The sequence below is a fragment of the Somniosus microcephalus genome, unplaced genomic scaffold (genome assembly GCF_052327205.1).
Source record: "Somniosus microcephalus isolate GS21.2 unplaced genomic scaffold, FLI_Smic_1.0 unresolved_chr8, whole genome shotgun sequence".
NCBI lineage: Eukaryota > Metazoa > Chordata > Chondrichthyes > Squaliformes > Somniosidae > Somniosus > Somniosus microcephalus.
Genome location: NW_028225186.1, coordinates 10,273,976 through 10,292,564, shown reverse-complemented (window position 1 = coordinate 10,292,564; position 18,589 = coordinate 10,273,976). Strand labels below are relative to the sequence as shown.

The following is an 18,589-nucleotide window of genomic DNA, read 5'->3' as shown; positions in this document are numbered from 1 at the left end:
AATGGTGTTAGAGAAATTGACGGGATTGAAGGCCGATAAATCCCCAGGGGCTGATAATCGACATCGTAGGGTACTTAAGGAAGTGGCCCTATAAATAGTAGATGCATTGCTGATCATCTTCCAAGATTCGATGCAATCTGGAACAGTACCCATAGCTTGGAGGGTAGCTAATGTTACCCCACTATTCAAAACAGGTGGTAGAGAGAAAAATGGGAATTACAGACCAGTCAACCTGACATCGGTAGTGGGGAAAATGCTAGAGTCCATTGTAAAAAATGTAATAGCAGAGCACTTGGAAAACAGTGACAGGATCGGACAAAGTCAACATGGATTTACAAAAGGTAAATCGTGCTTGACTAATCTACTGGAATTTTTTGAGGATGTAACTGGTAAAATAGACAATGGAGAACCAGTGGATGTGGTGTATTTGGACTTTCAAAAGGCTTTCGATAAGGTCCCGCGTAAGAGATTAGCGTGTAAAGTTAAGGCACATGGGATTGGGGGCAAGGTATTGACTTGGATAGAGAACTGGTTGGCAGACAGTTGACAAAGAGTTGGAACAAATGGATCTTTTTCCGAGCGGCAGGCAGTAACTAGTGGGGCACCGCAGGGATCGGTCCTTGGACCCCAGCTATTCACAATATATAATAATGATCTAAACAAGGGAACTAGATGTAATATCTGCAAGTTTGCAGATGACACAAAGCTGGGTGGGCGTGTGTGCTGTGAGGAGGATGCTGAGAAACTCCAGTATTATTTGGACAGGTTGGGTGATTGGGCAAAAGCATGGCAGATGCAATATAACGTGGATAAATGCGAGGTTATCCACTTTGATGTCAAAAACAGGAAGGCAGATTATTATCTGAACAGCAATAGATTGGGAGAAGGGGAAGTGCAACGAGACCTGGGTGTCCTTGTACAGCAGTCGCTGAAGGTAAGCATGCAGGTGCAGCAGGCAGTTAAGAAGGCAAATGGTATGTTGGCCTTCGTAGCGAAAGGGTTTGAGTACAGGAACAAGGATGTCTTGCTGCAGTTGTACAGGGCCTTGGTGAGACCACATCGTGAGTATTGTGTGCAGTTTTGGTCGACTTATCTGAGGAAGGATGTTCTTGCCATGGAAGGAGTTCAGCGAAGATTCACCAGGCTGATACCTGGGATGGCAGGAATGACGTATGAGGAGAGATTGGGTCGATTGGGCTTATACTCGCTGAAGTTTAGAAGAATGAGAGGGGATCTCATTGAAACTTATAAAAGTCTGACAGGACTGGACAGACCAGATGCAGGAAGGATGTTCTCGATGGCCGGGGAGTCCAGAACCAGGGGTCACAGTCTGAGGATAAGGGGTAAGCCATTTAGGACTGAGATGATGAGGAATTTCTTCACCCAGAGAGTGGTGAAGCTGTGGAATTCTCTACCACAGAAGGCAGTAGAGGCCAGTTCATTAAATATATTCAAGAAGGAGTTGGATATATTTCTTAAGGCTAAAGGGATCAAGGAGTATGGCGAGAAAGCAGGGACCGGGTACTGAATTTGGATGATCAGCCATGATCGCATTGAATGGCGGAGCAGGCTCGAGGGGCCGAATGGCCTACTCCTGCTCCTATCTTCTATGTTTCTATGTTTCTATGTCCTTATATGGGATAAAATTAATATTCAACTAGAAACCGTTCTAGAAACCAGGAAGCTGGTTAAAAGACAGAAGCAGAGTGCGGTAGTTATTGGGTGTTTTTTTGACTGGACGATGTAAAGAGTTGCCCCCCCTGCATCACTGCTGCGACCGTTGCCCTTCTTGCTATTTCAACAATCTGGACTTGGGTACAGGAGGCAGACGTATCGACATTTACTGCTAACACGAAAAACAGGGCGCCTGGGTAGCTGTGAAGGAACCGTCAGTGAACATTTAGAGAAGAATATGGAGAGGAAATCTACAGCAAATGGTGTGTTAAAAGCTGCCCAGGAGTCTCCAACAATAGATATTTACAGAGCAGAGGAGATCATTCGGCCCACTGTGTTAATTCTGGGTCTTTGCCACAGCAATACTAAACTAAACCCACTGAACCAGTATCTCCCCATAGACCTGTATCAATCGCAAATTAATCCCACTACCCCACTCTCTCCCCAAAGCCCTGTAACAATCCCAAACTAATCCCACTGTCCCGCTCTCTCCCCAAAGCCCTGTAACAATCCCAAACTAATCCCATTGACCCGCTATCTCCCCATAGCCCTCTATCAAACCCCAAACTAATCCCACTGCCCCGCTCACACCCCATAGACCTGTATCAATCCCAAACTAATCCCACTGCCCCGCTCTCTCCCCAAAGCCCTGTAACAATCCCAAACTAATCCCACTGACCCGCTATCTCCCCATAGCCCTGTATCAATCCCCAAACTAATCCCACTGCCCCACACACACCCCATAGACCTGTATCAATCACAAACTAATCCCACTGCCCCGCTCTCACCCCATAGCCCTGAATCAATCCCAAACTAATCCCACTGCCCCGCTCACACCCCATAGACCTGTATCAATCACAAACTAATCCCACTGGTCCGCTCTCACCCCATAGCCCTGAATCAATCATAAACTAATCCCACTGCCCCGCTCACACCCCATAGACCTGTATCAATCACAAACTAATCCCACTGCCCCGCTCTCACCCCATAGCCCTGAATCAATCCCAAACTAATCACACTGCCCCACTCACACCCCATAGACCTGTATCAATCCCAAAAAATCCCAGCGCTCCACTCTCTCCCCATAGCCCTGCACCGGCACTTTGAAAGAGCTCTGCAATTAATTTCATTCACCTGCCCTTTCCCCATAGCCCTGTCATGTTTTTCCTTCAAGTATTTATTCAATTGCCTTTTGAAAGTCACTATTGAATCTGCTTCCACCGCCCTTTCAGGCAGCGCATTCCAGATCACAACAACTTGCTGCTTAAAAATAAATGTTTCCTCATGTCACCTCTGGTTCTTTTGCCAATCACCATAAATCTGTGTCCTCTGGTTACCGAACCTTCTGCCAGTGGAAACACCTACTTCTTATTTACGCTATCAAAACTATTCATAAGTTTGAAAATCTCTATCAAATCTCTTCTTAACCCTCTCTGCTCTAAGGAGAACAATCCCAGCTTCTCCAGTCTCTCCACATAATTGAATTCCCTCATCCCTGGTACCATTCTGATAAATCTCCTCTGCACCCTCTCTAAGACCTTGACATCCTGTGTTGACTTTAACAACATAGCACTGATTTGACACGTTCCTGTGAAAGATCATTGATCATTAAGAGATTGTAAATCTCACCTGCTTGCTGCTGGGGTTTGCCGATGTTGAGCTGAGACTGTAAGTGCAATGGTTTTGAAATGACAATCAGAGGGGATGTGGTTTAGACGTCACATGAATAAAATGACAGTTTCATCTTAAAAAGGAGAAGTGTAAGTGAAGGCAGTCCACGAGGAGGCTGGATTGGCTCGTGTGTGTCATGGGCTGTGGTAACCCACTGTCCAAACTGCCTACTGTGGGCAGCAGCAGCTGTCACAGCTGGGAGACCCTTTCTTTATCTTTACAACTTCCCTTCTCCACCTCTCCCCTCCTGCTGACACCCATCACAACTGTTCCTCTGCTCAGCCATTGCCCACAGCCGGCAGGGCGAGTGGACAAGAAGCCAGGCTCATTCACCCTCTCTCTAACACAGGGCCACAGACACCAATTGTAACCGCTGCCCAGGCTCAGGTCAGCTCCCTCAGCACAGGCCGGGGATGAAGCCTGGGCCTTTCCAAATGCAAGGAAGCAAGAAACAAATACTGGCCAGGAAAGGCTCAGCGAGTTCGAGAAATCTGTGCGTTTGTTTGATTGAAACCAAAACAGCTTCGAACCCAAGGATGCTTCATACAGGTGGAGAAATTCAGTTCACTTTTTCGACACAATTCAAATCAGCAGAAGCAATGAACACGTTGAAACCGGCAAATATGAATACATCTATCACTAAGCAACAATAGATTAAGGAGCATATGGCACAGAAAAGGAAGAAATTAAAGAAAGATTCAAAGAAAGAAAGAAAGTACAAGGACTTGGGGTTTTATACACGGGCACTGTGTTTCTTTCTGCGCCGGGACAGCAGAGGGCACAATCGGAACATCAGCCACTTCAGTGCCTGAAACATTGTTCAATAGGAACAGGAGGAGGCCATTCAGCCCCTCGAGCCTGTCAAACCAGAACTGGCAGAGGCCATTCAGCCCCTCGAGCCTGTCAAACCAGAACAGGAGGAGTCCATTCAGCCCCTTGAGATGGCGAACAGGAACAGGAGGAGGCCATTCAGTCCCTCGAGCCTGTTACACAGGAACAGGAGGAGGCCATTCAGCCCCTTGAGCCTGTAAAACAGGAACAGGAGGAGGCCATCCAGCCCCTTGAGCCTGTCAAACCGGAACAGGAGGAGGCCATTCAGCCCCTCGAGCCTGTCAAACAGGAACAGGAGGAGGCCATTCAGCCACTCGAACCTGTCAAAGCGGAACTGGAGGAGGCCATTCAGCCCCTCGAGCCTGTCAAACCGGAACAGGAGGAGGCCATTCAGCCCCTCGAGCCTGTCGAACAGGAACAGGAGGAGGCCATTCAGCCACTCGAGCCTGTCAAACCGGAACTGGAGGAGGCCATTCACCCCCTCGAGCCTGTCAAACCGGAACATGAGGAGGCCATTCAGCCCCTCGAGCCTGTCGAACAGGAACAGGAGGAGGCCATTCAGCCCCTCGAGCCTGTCAAACAGGAACAGGAGGAGGCCATTCAGCCCCTCGAGCCTGTCAGACAGGAACAGGAGGAGGCCATTCAGCCCCTTGAGCCCGTTACACTGGAAGAGGAGGCCATTCAGCCCCTCGAGCCTGTTACACAGGAGGAGGCCATTCAGCCCCTCGAGCCTGTTACACAGGAACAGGAGGGGCCATTCAGCACCTCGAGCATGTTGCACAGGAACAGGAGCAGGCCATTCAGCCCCTCGAGCCTGTCAAACCGGAACAGGAGGAGTCCATTCAGCCCCTCGAGCCTGTCAAAGCGGAACAGAAGGAGGCCATTCAGTCCCTTGAGCCTGTCAAACCGGAACTGGCGGAGGCCATTCAGCCCCTCGAGCCTGTCAAACCGGAACAGGAGGAGTCCATTCAGCCCCTCGAGCCTGTCAAACCGGAACAGGAGGAGGCCATTCAGTCCCTCGAGCCTGTCAAAACAGGACAGGAGGAGACCATTCAGCACCTTGAGCCTGTCGAACAAGAACAGGAGGAGGCCATTCAGCACCTTGAGCCTGTCAAACAGGAACAGGAGGAGGTCATTCAGCACCTTGAGCCTGTCAAACAGGAACAGGAGGAGGCCATTCAGCCCCTTGAGCCTGTCAAACAGGAACAGGAGGAGGCCATTCAGCCCCTCGAGCCTGTCAAACAGGAACAGGAGGAGGCCATTCAGCCGCACGAGCCTGTCAAAGCGGAACTGGAGGAGGCCATTCAGCCCCTCGAGCCTGTCGAACAGGAACAGGAGGAGGCCATTCAGCACCTTGAGCCTGTCAAACAGGAACAGGAGGAGGCCATTCAGCACCTTGAGCCTGTCAAACAGGAACAGGAGGAGGCCATTCAGCCCCTTGAGCCTGTCAAACAGGAACAGGAGGAGGCCATTCAGCCCCTCGAGCCTGTCAAACAGGAACAGGAGGAGGCCATTCAGCCGCTCGAGCCTGTCAAACCGGAACTGGAGGAGGCCATTCAGCCCCTCGAGCCTGTCAAACCGGAACAGCAGGAGGCCATTCAGCCCCTCGAGCCTGTCGAACAGGAACAGGAGGAGGCCATTCAGCCCCTCGAGCCTGTCAAACAGGAACAGGAGGAGGCCATTCAGCCCCTTGAGCCTGTCAAACAGGAACAGGAGGAGGCCATTCAGTCCCTCGAGCCCGTTACACTTCAACAGGTGGCCATTCAGCCCCTCGAGCCTGTTACACAGGTGGAGACCATTCAGCCCCTCGAACCTGTTGCACAGGAACAGGAGGAGGCCATTCAGCACCTTGAGCCTGTCAAACAGGAACAGGAGGAGGCCATTCAGCCCCTTGAGCCTGTCAAACAGGAACAGGAGGAGGCCATTCAGCCCCTCGAGCCTGTGAAACAGGAACAGGAGGAGGCCATTCAGCCGCTCGAGCCTGTCAAACCGGAACTGGAGGAGGCCATTCAGCCCCTCGAGCCTGTCAAACTGGAACAGCAGGAGGCCATTCAGCCCCTCGAGCCTGTCGAACAGGAACAGGAGGAGGCCATTCAGCCCCTCGAGCCTGTCAAACAGGAACAGGAGGAGGCCATTCAGCCCCTTGAGCCTGTCAAACAGGAACAGGAGGAGGCCATTCAGTCCCTCGAGCCCGTTACACTGGAACAGGAGGCCATTCAGCCCCTCGAGCCTGTTGCACAGGAGGAGGCCATTCAGCCCCTCGAACCTGTTGCACAGGAACAGGAGGAGGCGATTCAGCCCCTCGAGCATGTTGCACAGGAACATGAGGAGGCCATTCAGCCCCTCAAGCCTGTTGCACTGGAACAGGAGGCCATTCAGCCCCTCGAGCCTGTTACAATGGAGCAGGAGGACATTCAGCCCCTCAAGCCTGTTGCACAGGAACAGGTGGAGGCCATTCATTCCCTTGATCCAGTTACACAGGAACAGCTAATTTATTATTAATGTTTCATGTGATGTGTTTGCTCTGAAATAAATTGTTAAAAATGTTAACCTGCATTGGCCGGGAATCGAACCCGGGTCGGCCGGGAATCGAACCCGGGTCTCCCGGGTCGGCAGGCGAGAATGCTACCCCTGAACCACCAATGCTCACAGTGAAAGCAATTCCCATTTTCCATTAGTTACTATTTATTTTTGACTTTTGTTAATAGAAGCGAGGACACTGCGGTAAAATAAAAAGCGAAATGCAGCAGATGCTGGATTTGAAATTGTTCATTAAATGTTGGAAACACTCCACAGGTCAGGGAACATCTGTGTACAGAAAAACACAGGGTTAACCTTTCAGGTCCATGAACTCTCGGTAGAACTAAGATTTTGCAGCTTTGTAGGTCCCGTATGAGTTTCCTTCCAAACTTTTTAAACTTTTAAACTGCTCAAATATTACAAAATTAGGAAACTAACCTTCCCTCGAAAAATAAATGGCCCGTACGGTGATCGAACCCACGACCTTGGCGTTATTAGCACCATGCACTAACCAACTGAGCTAACCGGCCCATCTGTAAATCTCACCTATAGAACTGTCCCTGTTTCTGGTCTTTGCCAGCTAAGTCACTTTGTCTTGGAAGGCTGTAAAAGAAAGATTTGCACTTCTACAGGCCTTTCACGACCTCAGGACATCCTAAAGTGCTTTACAGCCAATGAATACTTTTTGAACTTTTTGCATCTGTGACAGGTAGATTGGTCAGGAGGAGGTCAAGAAGGTTTTCCACTCGTGTTGGTTCCCTCACCACCTGCCGCAGGCCCATTCTGGCAGCCATGTCCTTCAGGACTCGACCAGCTCGGTCAGTCGTGCTGCTACCGAGCCACTCTTGGTGATGGGCATTGAGGTCCCCACCCAGAGTACATTCTGTGCCCTTGCTGCCTTCAGTGCTTCTTCCAAGTGGTGTACAACATGGAGGAGCACTGATTCATTAGCTGAGGGAGGGTGGTAGGTGGTAATCAGCAGGAGGTTTCCTTGCCCATGATGTTCCTGTGTAACAGGCTTGAGGGGCAGAATGGCTTCCTCCTTTTCCTGCATAACAGGCTGAATAGCCTCCTCCTGTTCCTGCGTAACAGGCTCGAGGGGCTGAAAGGCCTGCTCCTGTTCCTGTATGATAGGCTCGATGGGCTGAAAGACCTCTTGCTGTTTATGTGTAACGTACCCGAGGAGCTGATTGGCCTCCTCCTGTTCCTTTATAACAGACTCGAAGGGCTGAATGGCCTCCTCCTGTTCCTGTATAACAGACTCAAGGGGCTGAATGGCCTCCTCCTGTTCCTTTGTAACAGGCTCAAGGGGCTGAATGGCATCCTCCTGTGCATGTAAAACAGGCTTGAAGGGCTGAATGGCCTCCTCCTGTTCATGTATAACGGGCTTGAGGGGCTGAATGGCCTCCTCCTATTCCTGTGTAACCGGCTCGAGGGGCTGAATGGCCCCCTCCTGTTCCTGTCTAACAGGCTTGAGGGGCTGAATGGCTTCCTCCTTTTCCTGTACAACACGCTCGAGAGGCTGAATAGCCTACTCTTGTTCCTGTATAACAGGCTCGTGTGTCTGAATTGTCTCCTCTTGTTCCTGTGTAACAGGCTTGAGTGGCTGAATTGCCTCCTCCTGTTACTGTGTAACAGGCTCGAGGGGCAGAACGGCATCCTCCTGTGCATGTATAACAGGCTCGAGGGGCTGAATGGCCTCCTCCTGTTCATGTATAACAGGCTTGAGTGGCTGAATGGCCTCCTCCTGTTCCTGTATAACGGACTCGTGTGACTGAATTGCCTCCTCCTGTTCCAGTGTAGCAGGCTTGAGGGATTGAATGTCCTCCTCCTGTTCATGTGTGGCAGGTTTGAGGGGCTGAATGGCCTCCTGCTGTTCCTGTGAAACAGACTCGTTGGTCTGAATTGCCTTCTCCTGTTCCTTTATAACTGGATCATGGGTCTGATTTGCCTCCTCTTCATCCTATGTAACAGGTACGAGGGGCTGAATGGAGTTCTACTGTTCTTGCACAGATCTTGTATCGCTGAACGGCTTCCTCCTGTCGAATGCAACAGGCTCGAGGCGTTAAAGGCCTCCTCTTGTCCCTGTGTAACAGGCTCGAGGGGCTGAATGGCCTCCTCCTTTTCCTGCATAACAGGCTAAAGGGGCTGAATGGCCTCCTCCTGTTCCTTTGTAAAAGGGTCATGGGACTGAATGGCCTCCTCCTGCTCCTGTGTAACTGACTCAGGGGTTGAGAGTACTCAGAGGGAAAGTGTCGGGGCGGTAGTTTCCCTTCTCTGAATTACCGATTTACTGCAAAATGTACTGTCAGTGGAGGAACCACCGAACTCTCGCCCAAAATCCGACTCTGAGTGGGACTCAAACCTGCAACCTTTGAATGCCTTAATCTGTCATACAACTAGAAGTCCAATGCGCTATCCATTGCATCACAGAGCCAATTACGTAAAGCTCTATTACAAAAGCAAAATAGTGTTGATGCTGGAAATCTGAAATATAAACAGATGAAATGCTGGAAACACTCTGCAGGTCAGGCAGCATTCCATTTCTGTTTAAAAGGGGTCTACTTTCAGTCCCGGATCATTCTGTGTCTGTTTAATAGGGACATGCTGTCAGTCCCGGATCATTCTGTGTCTGTTTAAAAGGGACATGCTGTCAGTCCCGGTTTATTCTGTGTCTGTTTAAAAGGGACATGCTGTCAGTCCCGGATCATTCTGTGTCTGTTTAAAAGGGACATGCTGTCAGTCCCGGTTTATTCTGTGTCTGTTTAAAAGGGACATGCTGTCAGTCCCGGATTATTCTGTGTCTGTTTAAAAGGGATGTGCTGTCAGTCCCGGGTCATTCTGTGTCTGTTTAAAAGGGACATGCTTTCAGTCCCGGATTATTCTATGTCTGTTTAAAAGGGATGTGCTGTCAGTCCCGGATTATTCTGTGTCTGTTTAAAAGGGATGTACTGTCAGTCCAGGATCAGTCTGTGTCTGTTTAAAAGGGATATGCTGTCAGTCCCGGGTCATTCTGAGTCTGCTTAAATGGGATGTGCTGTCAGTCCCGGATCATTCTGTGTCTGTTTAAAAGGGATGTGCTGTCAGTCCCGGATCATTCTGTGTCTGTTTAAAAGGGATGTGCTGTAAGTCCCTGGTCATTCTGTATCTGTTTAAAAGGGATGTGCTGTCAGTCCGGGATCATTCTGTGTCTGATTAAAACGGGTGTTACATAATATTATAGAGTCTGCCCCACAGAAACAGTCCATTTGCACGAACTGGTCTCCACACGAGGCTCCTTCTCTATTTCTCCTCACCCCCCAAATAAAACTAGAATCAGTAATGGTAACCATGAAACTATCGGATTGTCATAAAAACCCATCTGGTTCACTAATGTCTTTCAGGGAAAGAAATCTGCCGTCCTTACCCGGTCTGGCCTTTGTGTGACTCCAGTCCCATAGCAATGTGGTTGATTCTTAACTGCCCTCTGACATGGCCTAGCAAGCCACTCAGTTGTAACAAACCGCTATGAAACAAAATAATAAAAATGAAACTGGACGGACCACCTGGCCTGATCCATATCAGCCTCCTCCTGAGGTCCCCACCATCACAGAAGCCAGTCTTCAGCCAATTCGATTCACTCCACGTGATATCAAGAAAAGGCTGAGCACACTGGATACAGCAATGGCTCTGGGCCCTGACAACACCCCGGCTATTATTCTGAAGACTTGTGCTCCAGCCAAGCTGTTCTAGTACAGCTACAACACTGGCATCTATCCAACAATGTGGAAGACTGCCCAGGTATGTCCTGTCCACAAAAAGCAGGACAAATCCAATCCAGCCAATTACCGCCCCATCAGTCTACTCTCTACTCTCAATCATCAGCAAAGTAATGGAAGGTGTCATCCACAGTGCTGTAAAGTGGCACTTACTGACCAATAACCTGCTCATTGATGCCCGGTTTGGGTTCTGCCAAGAGCACTCGGCTCCCAACTTCATTAAAACCTTGGTCCAACATGAACAAAGGAGCTGACCACCAACATCCTGGGGGTTACCATTGAACATAAATACTGTGACAACAAGAGAAGGTCAGAGGCTAGGCATTCTGCGTCGGGTGTCTCACCTCCTGACTCCCCAAAGCCTTTCTACCATCTACACGGCACAAGTAAGGAGTGTGATGGAATACTCTCCACTTGCCTGGATGAGTGCAGCTCCAACAACACTCAAGAAGTTCGACACCTTCCAGGTCAATGCAGCCCGCTTGATTGGCACCCCATCCACCACATTAAACATTCACTCCCTCCACCACCGGCGCACCGTGGCTGCAGTGCGTACCATCTACAAGATGCACTGCAGCAACTCACCAAGGCTTCTTCAGCAGCACCTGCCAAACACGCAACCTCTTCCAACTAGAAGGACAAGAGCAGCAGGCACATGGGAACACCCCCACCTCCAAGTTCCCCTCCAAGTTACACACCATTCTGACTTCGAAGTATATTGCCGATCCTTCATCGTCGCTGGGTCAAAATCCTGGAACTCCCTCCCTAACAGCACTGTGGGAGCACCTTCACCACACGGACTGCAGCTGTTCAAGAAGGCGGCTCACCACCACCTTCTCAAGGGGCAATTAGGGATGGGCATTTAATGCTGGCCTTGCCAGCGCACCCACAACCCATAAACGAATTTAAAAAATCCTATCAGCATATCCTTCTATTCCTTTCTCCCTTCCTCTTAAATGCATCTTGTAGTATTCACCTCAACTACTGCATTCTCAGCGCTCTTTGGCCAAAGAAGTTAATCCTGAATTCCCTGCTGGATTTATCGGTGAGTATTTATGACCTGTCTTCTCTGAGCTAGTTCCTGACTCACTCACAGTAGGAAGCATTTTCTCCCTGTTAATGTGCAGCTGCGATGGCCGAGTGGTTAAGGCGTTGGACTCGAAATCCAATGGGGTTTTCCCGCGCAGGTTCGAACCCTGCTCGCAGCGACTTTGATGCAAAGGTTTTATTTCATCGGCTCCCTGTGGCGATCACTGGCCACGAAATTGATCAGAATTCCCTCCACTGCACTTTATTACACTGATTAACCCAAAGTTCCAATTGAAACACTAATAATTTATCGGCATCAATTAGATATTGTGGATTTGGTGGGAACTTGTGAGCAATACACACACAAAGCAGCATCAAAAATACTAATTATAAAGAGCCCTGCAGTGTTTGTTATGGAATCACCTTCAGCTACTAAGTGGGAACACGGTTTGGTTTTGTAAAACTGAACACGAATTAAAAAGTGTGTAAAAAGACCATGTCAGGACTCGAACCTGCAATATCCTGATAACCTCAGAAATTAATACTGAAGTCTGACGCCTTATCCATTAGGCCACGCGACCAGTAGGAGTAATTTGTAGATCAGCGCCATCTGTGGACAGGTAGACACAGGGTCAACCTTCCAGTTCCTTGAGCTCTCTGCAGAACTGAGGTTTTGTCGCTTTGCTTCAATGTATTACAGCTCCAATCTTTTCAGCAAATAGCAAAATTAAGAAACTACCCACACCATCAAAAAGTAAATGGCCCGTATGGAGATCGAACCCACGACCTTGGCATTATTAGTTCTACGCTCTAACCTACTGAGCTAACCGACCTGCCTTAACTCTTTTTGCTGTTAAATTCAATTTATGTTGATTTTTGGTTTTTGTCAGTTGTCAGTGCTCCGGTTTCCTCCCACAGTCCAAAGATGTGCGGGTTAGGTTGATTGGCTATGATAAATTGACCCTTAGCGTTAAGGGGATTAAATACGTGGGGTTACGGGGATAGGGTGGGATATGTGTAGGTGTAGGGGATAGGGTGGGATATGTGTTGGTGCAGGTTCGATGGGCCGAAATGGCCTCTATCTGCACTGTGGGGTTTCTGTGATTCTGTGACTTCGAAGGCTGTAAAAGAAAGACTCTGATTTCTACAGCGCCTTTCACCTGAGGACGTCTCAAAGCGCTTTACAGGCAATGTAGTTGTAGTCACTGTTGTAATGTAGGAAAAAGAGCAGCAGCCAATTTGTGCACAGCAAGCTCCCACAATGTGATAATCGAGGATAACCTGTTTTAGTGATGGTGATTTGAGGATAAATATTGGCGACAGGACACCGGGGTAAACCTCACCACCCCCTGCTCTTCTTACAGTTGTGCCATGGGATCCGTTATGTCCACCCGAGAGGGCAGAGGGGGCCTCAGTTTTGGAATTGTATTCCACTTCAATCTGTAACCTGATGGACCGGTGTATTCCTCAGACTACCATTATCATCAAGACAGGGGACCAGCCCTGGTTCAATGAGGAGTGTAGAAGAGCATTTCAGGAGCAGCACCAGGCGCACCTAAAATGAGGTGCCAACCTCATGAAGCTACAACTCAGGACTACACACATGCTAAGCTATGGAAACCGCATGTGTAGACAGAGCTAAGCGATCCAACAACCAACGGATCAGATCAAAGCTCTGCAATCCTTCCACATCCAGTCGTGACAATTTTAATTTAATTTAATTTGTTCCTAGGAGTTGGGCATCGCTGGCAAGGCCAGCATTAATTGCCCATCCCTAATTGCCCTTGAGAAGGTGGTAGTGAGAAGCCCTCTTGGCCCGCTGCAGTCAATGAGGTGAAGGTACTCCAATAGTACTGTTAGGGAGGGATTTCCAGGATTTTGACCTAGCGACGATGAAGTTATGGTGATATATTTTCACGTCGGGATGGTGTGTAACTTGGAGGGGAACTTGGAGGTGATGGTGTTCCCATGCACCTGCTGCCCTTATAAGAACATTAGAACATAAGAAATAGGAGCAGGAGTAGGCCATTCAGCCCCTCGCTCCTGCTCCACCATTCAATAAGGTCATGGCTGATCTGATCTTGGCCTTAACTCCACTTTTCTGCCTGTTCCCCCTTAACCCTTGACGCTCCGATAGTTCAACAATCTGTCTATCTCAGCCATGAACATAATCAATGATTCAGGCTCCACAGCTCTCTGGGGTAGATAATTCCAAAGATTCACAAGCCTCTGAGAGAAGAAATTCCTCCTCATCTGCGTCTAAAATTGACAAACGCTTATTGTGAAACTATGCCACCTGATTCTAGATTCCCCCATGAGGGAAAACACCCTCTCAGCGTCTACCCTGTCAAGACCCCTGGGGATTTATCCATTCCATTCTATTCCATTCTCCCAGTTTCTCTGTCTCCGTTGCATCTGTTCTGATGATGCCACCTTCCATACCAATGCTTCCGGTATGTCTTCCATTTTCCTCAACTGAGGATCCCCCTCTACCATGGTCGACATGACACTCGACCGTGTCTGTTCCATTTCCCGCACTACTGCTCTCATCCCTTCCGCTCACTCCCAGAAACATGATAGGGTTCCCCCCTTGTCCTCACCTTTCACCGCACCGCCTCCACATTCAACGGATCATCCTGCGCCATTTCTACCACCTCCAGCATCAAACACATCTTCCCCTCCTCCCTTTCAGCATTTCGAAGGGACCGCTCTCTCCATGGCAGCCTGGTCCACTCCTCTATCACCCCAACACCACTTCTCCTTCGCCCGGCACCATCCCATGCAAGTGCAGGAGATGCAACACCTGCCCTTTTAACTCCTTCCTTCCCACCGCCCAGGGCACCAAACACTCCTTCCAGGTGAATCAACGATTACCTGTACTTCTTCCAATTTAGTTACTGTATTCGCTGAATCTACATTGTGACACCAAATTCTGATTGGGTGCCCGCATTGCAGAACAGTTGGCAAGTGTGGCCCCGAGCTTCCGGTCACCTGTCACTATAATTATCTGCTCCACTCCCTCTCTGATCTCTCCTTCCTTGGCCTGTTGCACTGTTCCAATGAAGCTCTACGTAATCTCGAGGAACAGCACCTCATCTTTCTATTAGGCACTTTACAGCCTTCTGGACTTAACACAGAGTTCAACAATTTCAGGCTATAAATTGGCCCCTGTATTTCTTTTATTTTTTTAATTTGTTCCCATGTTTCCTCACATGACATTTGTTAATGTTTCTGCCATAATCATTCACACCTCATCTTGAGCCATGTTTTGATCGTTAACTTGTCCGATTACCTCTCCTTTTGCCTTGCACCATCATCCCTTTTGTAAGTCAATCTCTCCTGCCTTCCATTCTATCACAGACATTCCGTTTATTCTTACCTCGCCTCCACCCACCCCTGCTTAAAAATCCCTCTTCCCTAACCTTTTCCTGTTCTGACGAAGGGTTCGACCTGAAAGGTTAACTCTGTTTCTCCCTCACTCGATGCTGCCTGACCTGCTGAGTGTTTCCAGCATTCTCTGTTGTTATTGAAATGAACACAGTGACGGAGTTTCATCACTCATTATTAGGATTTGTTTAGTTTTCCTTTGTGTGGCCGCGTGGCCTAATGGATAAGGCGTCTGACTTCGGTATAAATTCTGACGCCATCAGAAGATTGCAGGTTCGAGTCCTGCCGTGGTCGTTTTACATACTTTTTAATTCATGTTCAACTTTAGAAAACCAAACCGCGTTTCATCTCTTTTCCTTCCAAACATTGCAGGGTTCTTTTTTAAATGGAATTTTTACGTGCTGTCTTATGCGTAAATTTCTCACTGATCTTTGCCAACAGTTTCAAACAAATCCACAATTTCTAATTGATGACAAATTAGTGCTTCCAATTGGAACAACAGCTTTGGGTTAATCAATGTAATAACGTGCAGTGGAGAGAATTCTGATCAGTTTCGGGGCCAGTAATCTCCACAGTGAACCGATGAAATAAAGTAAAGAAATTGCAGTAGAATCGCTGCGAGCAGGGTTCAAACTTGCGTGGGGACTGGGTTTCAAGTCCAACGCCTTAACCACTCGGCCATCGCAGTAGCGCAAATGCAAATTTTCAACAGTGAAATGACCTGTGCAAACTATGAGACAACTGCCCTGCACAATGTAAATGGAAGGAAGTTGTGTGACAGCTGTACAGAGGCCTGTGTACAGTTCTGCGCACTGCACCTTAGAAAGGATATATTGACCTTGGAGGGAGTGTGGTGCAGATTCACGAGTGTGTTACCAGGGCTCCAAGGGTTAGGCTATGAGCAGAGATCACATAATCTAGGCTTGTATTCCCTGGAATATTGAAGATTAATGGCAGAGATCATAGAAATACAGAAATTTACGCCAGAGAAGGAGGCCATTCGGCCCATCGTGTCTTTGCCGAACGAAAAAGAGATATTTTGCCTAATCCCACTTTCCAGCTCTGTGTCTGTAGCCCTGTAGGTTGCAGCACTTCAAGTACATATCCATAGTGCTTTCTATTAATGTGATCGGTAGTGACTTCCAGATTCCCTCCACTCTCTGTGTGAAAATGGTTGTTGTCAACTCCTCTTTCACCATTTTACCAGTTACTTTAAATCTACGCACCTGATCATTGACATTTCTGCTAAGGGAAATAGGTCCTTCCTATCCACTGTATCTTGGCCCCTCAGAATTTTATGCACCTCAATTATGTCTCCCCTCCACCTCCTCTGCTCCAAAGATAACAACCCAACCCTATCCAATCTTTACTTATAGCTAATATTTTCCAGTCCTGTCAACATCCTAGTAAATCTCCTCTGTACCCTCTCTAGTGCAATCACATCTTTCCTGTACTGTGGTGACCAAAACTGTCTTCAGTACTCTAGCTGCGGCCTAACTAGTGATTTATACTGTTCAAGCATAACCTCCCTTTTCTTGAATTCTATGCCTTGGCTAATAGAAACATAGAAACATAGAAGATAGGAGCAGGATTAGGCCGTTCGTCCCCACGAGACTGCTCCACCATTCAATGCGATCATGGCTGATCATCCAAATTCAGTATCCGGTTCCTGCTTTCTCCCCATAACCGTTGATCCCTTTAGCCTTAAGAAATATATCCAACTCTTTCTTGAATATATTTAATATATTGGCCTCTGCTGCCTTCTGTGGTAGAGAATTCCACAGGTTCACCACTCGCTGGATGAAGAAATTCGTCCTCATCTCTGTCCTAAATGGCTTACCCCTTATCCTTAGTCTGTGACCCCTGGTTCTGGATTCACCGACCATCGGGAACATCGATCCTGCATCTAGTCAGTCCAATCCTGTCAGAATTTTATACGTTTCAATTAGGTCCCCTCTCATTCTTCTAAACTCCAGTGAGTATAAGCCCAATCGACACACCCTCCCCTCATACATCATTCCTGCCATCCCAGCTATCTGCCTGATGAGTCTTTGCAGAAGTCCTTCCATGGCAAAACATCCTTCCTCAGAAAAGGCGACCAAAACTGCACATAATACTCAAGATGTGGTCTCACCAAGGCCTTGTACAACTGCAGCAAGACATCCCTGTTCCTGTGCTCAAACCCTCTCGCTATGAAGGCCAAGATACCATTTGCCTTCTTAACCACCTGCCGCCTAATAAAGGAAAATATTCCCTTAGACTTTTTAACAAATAAAAAAACAGAAACTGCTAGAAATATTCAGCATCTCATCTAAAATACAAACAGAAAATGCTGGAAATATTCAGCAGGCAATCTGAAATAATGACCTGCTGAATATTGCCAGCTCTTTTTGTTTTTATTTCAGATTCCAGCATCTGCAGTCTTTTGCTATTGCCTTCTTAACCACCTTATCTATCTGTTCTGCTACGTTCATGGACCTGTGGACATGCTCTCCAATGTCCCTCTGTTCTTTTACGCTTCTCAATATCCTACCATTTATTGTGTATTCCTTTGTCCTGTTAGGCCTCTCCTAATGCATTACCTCTCACTTGCACGAATTGAATTCCATTTGCCACTTTTCAGCCCACCTGACCAATTCATTGATAACGCCCTGCAGTCTGGAGCTTTCTTCCTCACTAACAACCACATGGACAATGTTAATATAATATCGGCAAACTTCTCAATCCTACATTGAAGTCTAAATCAGTGAGATATAACACAAAAAGCACGGGACCTAGTACTGAGCCCTCCCGAATCCCACTGAACAGCCTTCCAGTCACAAAAACTCCCATCGACCACTACCCTTTGCTTCCAAATTGTCACTTTCCTTGGATCCTTTGGGCGTTTACCTGTCTTACCAGTCTGCCATGTGGGCGGATTCTGATTTTTAGGGTATTGAAGGTAATTGATAGAGTAGACAGAGGGAAACGTTTTCCGCTGGGGCGAGGAATGGGGGTTGGGGGGGAGGTGTCGGGGGCGGGGGGGGAGGTAGATTCTATGTCAAGTGGACCAAACCTTAAAACAGGAACCAGGCCGTTCAAGAGAGAAATTAGGAAACATTTCTTCATACAAGGAAAGGTCGAACTATGGAACTCCTCCCACAAAAGGCAGTTATTGCTGGATCATTTAATGATTGTATATCTGAGATCGATGGACTTTTGCTAGACCGGGGTATTAGGGGAAAATAATAGACTTGTTTAACAAAAATTGCTATTAATATAAGTATACTTTAAAAATGATGGCGAATGTGCCCCACCTGGTGGGTTAACAGGCACGGTGCATGTAAGCAATTCTGCAGTGTAAGTAAAGGCGAGTGTGCGCCCTGGTGGGTGAATGTGAACGGTGCATGTTAGAAAGTCTGTTTATTTACAGACAACTGAAGGCTGCCTGTCAATCCCGGATCATTCTGTGTCTGTTTAAAAGGGATGTGCTGTCAGTCCCGGATCATTCTATGTCTGTTTAAAAGGGATGTGCTGTCAATCCCGGATCATTCTGTGTCTGTTTAAAAGGGATGTGCTGTCAGTTCCGGATCATTCTGTGTCTGTTTAAAAGGGATGTGCTGTCAGTCCCGGATCATTCTATGTCTGTTTAAAAGGGATGTGCTGTCAATCCTGGATCATTCTGTGTCTGTTTAAAAGGGATGTGCTGTCAGTTCCGGATCTTTCTGTGTCTGTTTAAA

At 47.9% G+C, this 18,589-nt stretch overlaps 2 non-coding genes across 2 annotated transcripts; both read left to right on the top strand.

Annotated features, from left to right (window-relative positions):
- The first annotated feature begins 11,580 nt into the window (after positions 1–11,580).
- trnas-cga (transfer RNA serine (anticodon CGA)) lies at positions 11,581–11,662 on the top strand. The gene has a single exon. It is a non-coding gene; the product is annotated as a tRNA-Ser (tRNA).
- A 3,413-nt stretch (positions 11,663–15,075) lies between these two features.
- trnar-ucg (transfer RNA arginine (anticodon UCG)) lies at positions 15,076–15,164 on the top strand. Its single transcript is given in 2 exon segments — positions 15,076–15,112; positions 15,129–15,164. It is a non-coding gene; the product is annotated as a tRNA-Arg (tRNA).
- The last annotated feature ends 3,425 nt before the right edge of the window (positions 15,165–18,589 follow it).